This window comes from Cebus imitator, unplaced genomic scaffold (assembly GCF_001604975.1).
Source record: "Cebus imitator isolate Cc_AM_T3 unplaced genomic scaffold, Cebus_imitator-1.0 Scaffold87, whole genome shotgun sequence".
Lineage (NCBI taxonomy): Eukaryota > Metazoa > Chordata > Mammalia > Primates > Cebidae > Cebus > Cebus imitator.
The window spans coordinates 5,252,127-5,263,030 of NW_016107402.1; the positions used below are offsets into that span (position 1 = coordinate 5,252,127).

Below are 10,904 nucleotides of genomic sequence, written 5' to 3' on the forward strand. Positions count from 1 at the left end.
AAAAAAAAAAAAAAAAAAAAAAAAAAAAAGGAAAATTCTGGATTAGGTAGATGTTCTACCCAAATATGCCATTTCTTAATTATGATAACAACTGTTAACACTATTGAGCACTGGATTAAGTCATACCATTTAATTCTTCTAAAATGCCTCTGAGATATGCATTATATTTTATAATATAATGAGATAGGTCTCTATTTTACAGATGAGAAAACTGAGGCTAAGAGAGGTTGTATGTATCATTTATCCAAGGCTAAAGAGCTAGTATAAGTGGAGGAGCCTAGAATTGAACCCAGATGGTCTGACTCCAGAATATATACTCTTAACTATGGAATAATACTGCCTCCTATTCTGCAAGAAATGTTGAGTAGTGAGTATGCAAGAATCAGGTGGGTGATAAAGGAGTGTACACTAAATGGTTTTGGTTTTTGTGTTTTTTTTGAGACAGAGTCTCACTGTGTCACCCAGGCTGGAGTGCAGTAGCATCTCAGCTCACTGAGGCTCTCTGCCTCCCAGGTTCAAGTGATTCTCATGCCTCAGCCTCCTGAGTAGCCATGCCACCATGCACAGATAATTTTTGTATTTTTAGTACAGATGGGGTTTCACCATGTTGTCCAGGCTGGTCTCAAACTCTTGGCCTCAAGTAATACACCCTCCTTGGCCTCCCAAAGTGGTGGGATTACAGGCGTGAGCCATCACGCCTGGCCAAAGGAGCATATAGTAAATGTTAAAAAATGTGGTCGATGAGGCCAAGCCAGCCACGGTTACTAGCAGCTAAATCCAATTTAGGTGGCCCAAAGTATGAACACTGAAATAACAAGAACTGATTAATGAAGATGTGATAAATCTAACAAAAAGAGAAACCTAAAAATCCCTGAACTATGCTCTCAGCTGTGGTAAACAAAGTTCAAAGAGAGAGGAAAATGTATCAAAATGCTAACTGGTGGGATGATGAATGATACTTATTTTTTGCTTCATATTATCTGAGTTGGATATATATATACTTTTTTTTTTTTTACAAAGAACACTCATTGTTTTCATAATTGGAAAAAGGCAGAAACAAAAATAAATCTCAGGAAACTTTTACTCTTTATTCTATATAATCTGTTGCAATTGCTGGGCCCGGTGGCTCACACCTGTAATCCCAGCATTCTGGGAGGCTGAGGCAGGTGGATCACATGAAACCAGGAGTTCAAGACCAACCTGGCCAACATGGTGAAACACTATCTCTACTAAAAAGAGGCTTGGGAGGCTAAGGCACAAGAATTGCTTAAACCCAGGAGGCGGAGGCTGCAGCAAGCCAAGATCGTGCCACTGCACTCCAGCCTAGGGGACAGAGGAAAGACTGCCTCCAAAAAATTTAAAAAAGAGAAAGAAAAGAAGTGGGAAGTACATTTCATGCAAACAGAAAAGAAAAAAATGGATGTGATGTAAGAATAAGCAAATTAGTAGCTGTGGTTTGTTGGAAAGAACTCTAGATATGCATCAAAGGACTTGGGTTCATACACACATTAACATGGACAAACATGAAAAGCTTTACATTGAACAGAAAAAGTCAGACACAAAAGTATACATACTGTCTGATTCAACAAGAGGTAAATTTAATGTGGAGACAGAAATCAGAACATTGGTTCCCTATAAAATGGTAGGGATTGACTGGAAGGGGAACTGGAAGGAGGGAAATTTGGGGGGATTATAAAAATGATCTATTTCTTTCTTTTTTTTTTTTTTTTGAGATGGAGTTTCCAGTTTCGCTCTTGTTGCCCAGGTGGAGTACAGTTGCATGATCTCAGCTCACTGTAACCACTGTATCCGGGGTTCAAGCAATTCTCCTGCCTCAGCCTCCCAAGTAGCTCACCACGCCCAGCGAATTTTTTGTATTTTTAGTAGTGACAGGGCTTCACCATGTAGCCAGGATGGTCTCAATCTCCTGACCTCGTAATCTGCCCCCCTTGGTCTACCAAAGTGCTGAAGTTATAGGCATGAGCCACCGCGTCCAGCCAGGAATACTATTCTTTAAAGACTATCAATACTCTACAAAGGGAAGTTCACTTATAGTTCCCAATTGTGAAAGAAAAGGAATATCAATAGGCATGATCCAAACCTTCTTCTACCATAATTAAACTAAATTTCTCAAGACCTGATTTGAGAGCAAGCTTTTTATACTGAATACTTACGGCTGGGCCTGGAGGCTCAGGTGTGTAATCCCAGCACTTTGGAAGGCCAAGGTGCGCAGATCACTTGAGTTCAGGAATTCAAGATCAGCCTGGCCAACATGGTGAAACCTCATCTCTAATAAAAATACAAAAATTAGCTGGGTGTGGTGTCAGGCACCTGTAATCCTAGCTACTCGAGAGGCTGAGGCACGAGAATCGCTTGAACCCAGGAGGCAGAGGTTGCAGTTAGCCAAGATCACACCACTGTACTCCAGCCCGGTAACAAGAGTGAGACTCCGTTTCAAAAAATAAATAAAATAAAAAATAAAGCAAAATAAAAATAAACTGAGTACTTGCTAGAACAAAGTCATAATCCAGGTATGGAAGAAGGTGCAGAGATTTCAAATCGAAATACTTGAGAGAAAATGAACTGCTCGTTACCTTACTATGTCAATTACGAAGTTTAATCACACAAGCCACAAGACATATATATGTAAAACTATGCACGTGTGTATTCACACACACACATAGTCACTCAAATTGGAAATAAGTCAAACCAAACCACTGCTTTTTCTCAAAAGGGCTTCTATATTCTAAAAATAAGAAACTTGGGGCCAGGTGTGGTGGCTCATGCCTATAATCCCAGCACTTTTGGAGGCAGGGGCAGGTGGATGACTTGAGACAAAGAGCTCGCGCCTGGCCAACACGACAAAACCCCATCTCTGCTAAAAATACAAAAATTAGCTGCGCCTGGTGGTGGGTGCCTGTAATCCCAGCTACTCAGCTCAGGAGGCCAAGGCAAGAGAATCACTTGAGCATGGGACTGGTCGGGTTGGGGTTGGCAGGGGGGCACTCGAGGAGGCTGCAGTGAGCCAAGATCATTGGGTCACTGCACTCCAGCCTGGGAGACAGAACAAGACTCCATCTCAAAAAAAGAAAAAAGAAAAAAAAAGAAACTTAATTTTGTTCAAATAGAATTAATCTTACAGTTGAGAGTATATATCTCAGACTTCTCCGTATTTTACCAGAAAAGAAAAACAGAGCTTGAAAAGAAACATCATAGGCAAAGTTTAATAGCCTCTCCTATCAATCTCAAATTGTTTATTAGTCTGTGGAAATCATGATGAAAAGCAAACTTTTCTGAGATACTTCTATATCTGAACATTATTTCTTCAGCAAGCATTCAACAATCCTTGTTGCTATTCTCTTTTCTAATTCAATTCTGTTTGGTTTCTAAGTTAAGAAGTGTGTTTCATTTGCATAAATGGTAACTATTCTGAGATACTATTCATAACTATACATTTGAATTCTGTAAAGTACCATTCATAACTTCAAACGGAACAGGGAAAAAAAACACTCATTCAACTTTACCTTAATGGTGACTTAGACATGAATGATTATAATGTTATATTGTATAGAATTGGCCAAAAGAGAATGAAGTCCTCAAATATTACCATTATCTTGTCATTAATTTATGAATGCCCAGAGGAACCAAGGACCACTGCCGTGACCAATCTGTCTGTCACAAAAAATACTGAACTTAGAAAAGCATGCCCATGCTAAACATGTTTTTTTGGAGTTATGAAGTGTCTATGCAGGGATATCAAGAGATACATATTAGCCATGAAGCTCAAAAATTAGCAAAGAATTCTGACAAGTTCTGGCAAGTTCTTTATACAAGCAATGCTAGTTATCCTTTAGGTGTTAAACCTTTCAGCTATCGGCTTTTCTGAGAAACAGTCTTTCATGCAAGGTAGGTAGTAATATTCCAGCAGCTCTTTACTCCATCTAATCTTAATCAGTGGTAAAAATTAAATTTACATAGATCTGCATAAATAATTCAGCTATCTGTCCTGCCCTAATATATTTAAACCAAATAAAATAAAATTTAAACAGCACAAAAATAATGGGGCTATTTTAAAGTTGTCACCTCTTGATTTTTCTCATTTTCTTATCCAAAGTCAGAGACAGGAACTGCATAACCAGAAGGAGGGAATAAGGACATCTATAATCACTTTCCTCTACTGCTCCACCACTCCTACCCCTGTTGATACAGTAGCTCTCAACAGGGGGCAATTTATCCCCCCAGGATAAAAGTGACAATGTCTGAAGACATTTCTCCTTGTCACAACTGGGGCAGGGGGCGGGGGGAGGTTGCTACTGGCATCCAGTCATTCAGGGAGTAGAGACAACGGATGCTGCCTAAGTATTCCTGATCTGACCATGAAATGGAAGAGGAGCACACAAGAATGAAGCAGAATACAGAGGCCATAATTAAAACATTATTAGCATCTATTAAGCTTATATTTGTATACTGAGCACTAGTCATATAAAAACAAACAATAAGGCTGGATGCGGTGGCTCACGCCTGTAATCCCAACACTCTGGGAGGCCAAGGCGGGTGGATCACCTGAGCTCAGGAGTTTGAGAACAGCCTGGCCAACATGGTAAAACCCCATCTCTACTAAAAATAGAACATTAGCCAGACGTGGTAGTGCACATCTGCAATCCCAGCTACTAGGGAGGCTGAGGCAGTAAAATCGCTTGAACCTCGGAGGTGGAGGTTGCAGTGAGCCAAGATCACACCACTATACTCCAGCATGGGCAGCAGAGTGAGACTCCATCTCAACCAAAAAAGTGGGGCAGACAGGCATGGTGGCTTAAGCCTGTAATCCCAGCTCTTTGGCAGCAGGATGGCTTGAGCTCAGGAGTTCAAGACCAGCCTGGTCAACACAGCGAGATCTTGTCTCTAAAAAATTTTAAAAATTAGGTGGACATGGTAACCTGCACGTGTAGTCCCAGTTATGTGGGAGGCTAAGGCAAGAGGAGGATTGCTTGAGCCCAGGAGGCTAAGGCTGCAGTGAGTGAACTGTGATATTGCCACTGAACCCAAGCCAAGGTTATAGAGCAGATCCTATCTCAAAATAATAATAATTGTTCCCATTCCCTAATCCAATCATACACTGACTCCACCTGCAACTCCTGATATACTGTTTCTCACCCCTTGTATCTCCAAGGCAGTGAAGGTACCATTCTTAGGAACTATGGAGCCATTCCAAGTAGGTAGATGAATTCAGGCCCTCAAACCAGGCAGCAACTTGGTTTCTTAAAGGACAGAATTCCACAAATCCATGCTGTCATGGGGCTTTCTTCTAAAAAGAAAAAATAATTCTTCATCCTCCAACGATACCAGTCCACCTCACTCTACAGTAGAGATGTCCGAGAAAACTAAGAGTAGCCTGAGTTTTTAAAAATTGTGCTTGTAGAGGCCCTTGGCCATTTAAAGAAACCACCCAAATTCATATGGCTGGTAAACACAAGTTTCTCATATAGCATATACTTAAAATAAAAATACTCAAAATTAAATGTATTTTAGTAAACTCCTTAAACTAAGATGTGCAAATTGTGGAAGCTTTATAAATTAAAAATAAACAAAATTTTGACCCAAATCCCATCTACAGTTATTATCTCATACTAGAGAATACACTAAAGGAAAAAATCAGCTTTAAAATTTGGCAAACATGGCAGGATGCAGTGGCTCATGCCTGTAATCCCAGCACTTTGGGAGGCCATGGCAGGTGGACCACCTGAGGTCAGGAGATGGAGACCAGCCTGACCAACATGGAGAAACCCCGTCTCTACTAAAATACAAAATTAGCCAGGCATGGTGGCGAATGTCTGTAATCCTAGCTACTGAGGAGGCTGAGGCAGGAGAATCACTTGAACCTGGGAGGCGGAGGTTGCGGTGGGCCGAGATCGCCCCATTGCACTCCAACCTGGGCAACAAGAGCGAAATTGTCTCCCCACCCCCCCACACACACACAAAAAGGCAAACACAAATCTGCAGATCCTCATTTGTGTCATTTTTCTCTGAATTAAATGGAAAAAGTACAATTCTTTTTTTTTTGTTTTTGAGATGGAGTTTCCCTCTTGCTGCCTAGGCTGGAGTGCAAGTGCAATGGCACGATCTTGGCTCATCGCAACCTCCGGCTTCCGGGTTCAAGCGATTCTCCTTCCTTAGCATCCTGAGTAGCTGGAATTACAGGCATGCACCACCATGCCCAGCTAATTTTGTATTTTTAGTAGAGATGGGGTTTCTCCATGTTGGTCAGGCTGGTCTCGAATTCCCAACCTCAGGTGGTCCGCCCCCCTCAGCCTCCCAAAGTGCTCAGATTATAGGCGTGAGCCACCACTCCTAGCCAAGTCTCTTAAATGCTATACAAAAAAATGATGAGCAAAGACCCTACAAATTACTATTTAAATAAGAGGCGGGGGCAGGGCATGAAGTCTCACATCTGTAATCTCAACACTTTGGGAGGCCAAGGCAGTAAATTCACTTGAGGCCAGGAGTTTGAGACCAGCCTGGACAACATTTCGAGAGCCCATCTCTACTGTTTAAAAAAAGAAAAAAGAAAATAAAAGAAATACAAATTTATAAGTTAAAAATAAGAGGTGGAGGGTGTCATTTTAACATTTCAGAGACCAGTGAAGATATTAAAAGACAAATTGTGGCACTTAAGGAAAAATGCTTATCAGGCATATTTTAATTACAGTAAGATTTCTGTATGACAGAAACAAAAAAAGGTATCTTCTATGTAATATTGTTTTTAGGACCCATGATTTTGAAATTAGCTGGGCTATACAGTATTTTTCCTTGTAATTGTTCCTATTAGAAGTTTTACCTATAGAGATCTACAATCCCTTCACTTCATCTCCAAAATTCAAAGGCTTCGAAAAACTAGTTTTTCATTATTCATCTGGAGGCAAAACCTAACAAGAAATGACCTAAGGTTATTGATACTACAGTATTTATTTCTTCCAGTTAGTGTGAGCATCCAGATATTTTACTACAGAAATAATAATGCATCTGATTTTAAAAGTGCTGACCTCTCTGGGGTATTACATAACACAGTAACATATTTCTTTTCTAAAATCCAAAAATCCAAAACATTTTAAATTCAGATATACATTTGGCCCTAAGAACTTTTTTTTTGGTGCCAATTTTGAATAAGGTACTGTGGACTGGTATACTAATTAAGATTAAATATAGCCAGGCGTAGTGGCAGGCACCTGTAATCCCAGCTACTTGGGAGGCTGAGGCAGGAGAATCACTTGAACCCGGGAGGTGGAGATTGCAGTGAGCCGAAATCATGTCACTGCACTCCAGCCTGGGCGACACAGGGAGACCCTATTTCAAAAAAAAAAAAAAAATTAAAAAAAAAAGATTAAATATAACATATTGAGAATGAATGTAGTAATAAAGCTTCAGGTGCAATAAATTCAGTGTCTTCACAACTATCACATACACACAATCCTGGAAAATAAAGCATAAAAAGACTTAACAAATGTCAAAAACTAAACACACTATTATGTGTTTTTCAAGTGATATTTGTATCCTCTAATATCTAAATCAATTCCTTAGGTTGAAATCACAATTCAAATATAGCCAAACACTAGGCCAGGCGTGGTGATTCACGCCTGTAATCCCAGCAGTTTGGGAGGCCAAGGCAGGTGGATCACCTGAGATCAGGAGTTTGAGACCAGCCTGGCCAACATGGCAAAACCCCATCTCTACTAAAAATACAAAAATTAGCCAGGCGTGGTGGTACATGCTGGTAATCCCAGACACTTGGGAGGCTGAGGCAGGAGAATCACTTGAACCTGGGAGGCGGAGGTTGCAGTGAGCCTAGATTACGCCACTGCACTCCAACCTGGGCGACAGAGTAAGACTCCATCCTCTATCACACACAAACACCACACACACACACACACACACACACACACACAAACCCCGAATTGGTAATTATGCTGAGAAAAAGAATAATCCACTGTAAATAACTTAGTAAAATGCTCTGATTTTTATTATTATTATATATATATATTTTTTTGAGACGGAGTTTCGCTGTTGTTGCCCAGACTGGAGTGCAATGGCACGATCTCGGCTCACCGCAACCTCCGCCTCCTGGGTTCAAGCAATTCTCCTGCCTCAGCCTCCCGAGTAGCTGGGACTACAGGCACGCACCATCATGCCCAGCTAATTTTTGTATTTTTAGTAGAGACGAGGTTTCACCTTGTTGACCAGGATGGTCTCTATCTCTTGACCTCGTGATCCACCCGCTTCAGCCTCCCAAAGTGCTAGGATTATAGGCGTGAGCCACCGCGCCCGGCCTATTATTTTTATTTTATTATTATTTTTTATAGAGACGGGGTTTCTCCACATTGGCCAGGCTGGTCTTGAACTCCTGACCTCAGGTGGTCCACCCGCCTCAGTCTCCCAAAGTGCTGGGATTACAGGCATGAGCCACCGTACCCTGCCAATGCTCTGATTTTTAAACAACTATTCTCAGAGGGTTTAAGATTTAAAATTATTTCATTCTAGAAGAAAACTATGAACAAATTACAATTGACTTTTTCTATGAAAGTAGAGCCTGGAACATAGATAGAGACAGGAACAGCTCTCAAAGATATTTGAACAGGAAAAAGAGTTTCACAGTTCTTTCCTTCCTTCCTCCTTTAGTTGCTGCTTTTCTGGTTTTAGAATTTCAAACAAAGAAATACATATTGGCTCCACTGCTAAGAAACGCCCTCTTTCTCAGCAACTTCCTCTTCCAATTTTCTTCCTCACCATTGACATATGAGAACAATACCCATAGCCGTCCCTGCCATTCTGATTAACCAAAAGCTCTGAGGTTTGGAAAAATTAAGGGTAGCAAGTTATTGTGCCCAACTACCGCCTACCCCAAATCCACAATCTTCACTCATTAAAAGTCAGGTAACAGGCGGCGCAAAGAAAGGGATATTAAGCTCAATCAGGAGGGCTACTGAACTTTCACACGAAATCCAAAGAAATTTGAACTAACAAATGGGAAAATTTCTCCTATCCCAAGAAAATGTGGCTCTCTGATGGAGGAGAAAAAGCGAAGGGGCTGGCACCACCCTGAACCAAAGTCTAGTCTGTACACCAATAGCTGCTGAACTTTCTTCTACAGGCAACCCTATCAGGATTAAAGGGAGCTCTCTCAGGTTCTGACACACTTCAAAGTGACTTTATGACTTACAAATAGTCCTTTCCAACTTACAAACTGAATAAAGGGGCTGGACTTATAATTAACCATCCAGAGATCAAGACTGTCCCCATGCCAGAAGTCAAATCAAGTATCTGGGGACAGACCTCTGCCCCCATTTGTGACACGGCAAACTTCCCTAACACTATCGTTTGAGTGGGCAGTGACTTCCCCCTTGCCTAGTGATTCTCAGAGGAAACAATTTGGTTTGGTAACCTCTGCCCTTTACGGTGTGACCTTGGGCAAGTTACTTAACTCCTATGAAATTTAGTTTCCATATGTGTAAATTCTCAAGAGTCACTGTAAAAATAAAATAAGAACATATGCCTAAGCAAGGGTGGGCACCTAGTAGGGCTGCCATAAAAGTTCTTCCTCTTCCTTCTAACCCTCCTGACTTCTGGGCCTAAATTCCAATCAAAGCCCTAACGGGCTCCAAGGAGTCCTTCCTCTTGTCTGGTTCTGTGGACAACTGTATTAAAACTTCCGTATCTCAGAGGCTCTAGGATTCCTGGAGAACCAAGAGGTCCCCAATTCACCACATCATGGTCTGGACAGCACCCACGTCCTCCTTGGAAGAGACCCTGTAGACAACTCGCCTCCTTACTCTGCAGACCATCCTGTACGCACACACACTTACACTCTCACACACGCTCTTACACTCACACACACTTTTACACACACACACTGATGAGTGCCCTCCTCCTGCTCACTTTAGCACACTCTTACACTCTCACACTCTCACACACACACACGAGTGTCCTCCTCCCGCTCCTCAATTTAGCAGGCCGGGGCCTCAACGAGCACCTTAATTACTTCATGTTCCAGATATGGAAACTGAGGCTCTGCCTGCGGAAGAACTAGTCCAAGTTCTCAGACAGCAGCTGGGACCCAACTCCAGTACGTACATCTGCCGACGAAACCCTCGTTTTACACAGGGGAAACTAAGGCCTGGAGAGGAAAGTGACTTGCCCAAGATCACACAGCGAGTTGATGGCAGAACCAGGTCAGGCTGGGACACTAGCAGTCACTCAGACTTGCGGACCCCTCCAAGTTTCTAAAGAGGACTCGGGGTCACCCCCTCCCTGAGGGGGTGGGGTGGACTAAGACGCCATCCCGCGCTGACCGCTCGCCCGGCCTCTGCCCGTCCGCAGTAGAAGCCGCGGCACCCACTCCCCCGGGACCCTGCGCGGCTCGGGAGAAGCGGCCCGACGGGGGCCCGCGCCTCCCAGCGGGGTCTACCCAAGGGGACTTGTTGCTCACCTGGCCTCCTGCAGTCGCCCCCAGCGACAGGAAGGGCCGGCCGTCCGTCCAGTCTCCGCACAGGGTGTGCTCCCGCGGACCGCCTCGCGGGCTGCCACACTGCCGGACCCTCCTCAGTGCGCTACGCCCCCAGCCGCGCTCGCCCGGCCTGTGTCCGCCATTACGCGATTCCCCCGCTCTGGGACGCAGCCACACCCCGCCAATGGCCGTGATTGGTTCTCTGCCACACCCACCCGGGGCTTCGGGGCATTCCATTGGTCTGAGTAAAATGCCAGTTAAATAACTACGCAAAAGACGTACTCACGGGTACCCTCCCCGGAGCTCCACCCGGGCGACTTCCTCAATCGGAGTAAACAGCGGGGTGCAAACCAAGTGAAGTAGGGGGCGGAGATTAAGGTAAACCTACTCCTAAATTCAGAATAGGAAG

The 10,904-nt window shown here is 43.1% G+C and overlaps 1 protein-coding gene across 1 annotated transcript in view; it reads right to left on the reverse strand.

Annotated features, from left to right (window-relative positions):
• Window positions 1-10,681, reverse strand: part of WASF2 (WASP family member 2) — an 88,988-nt gene extending 78,307 nt beyond the window's left edge. The window contains exon 1 of the mRNA XM_017534691.2: window positions 10,478-10,681. The gene's annotated coding sequence lies outside the window, so the exon portion shown is untranslated. The remainder of the gene's footprint in view (window positions 1-10,477) is intronic.
• Between the last annotated feature and the right edge of the window lie 223 nt (window positions 10,682-10,904).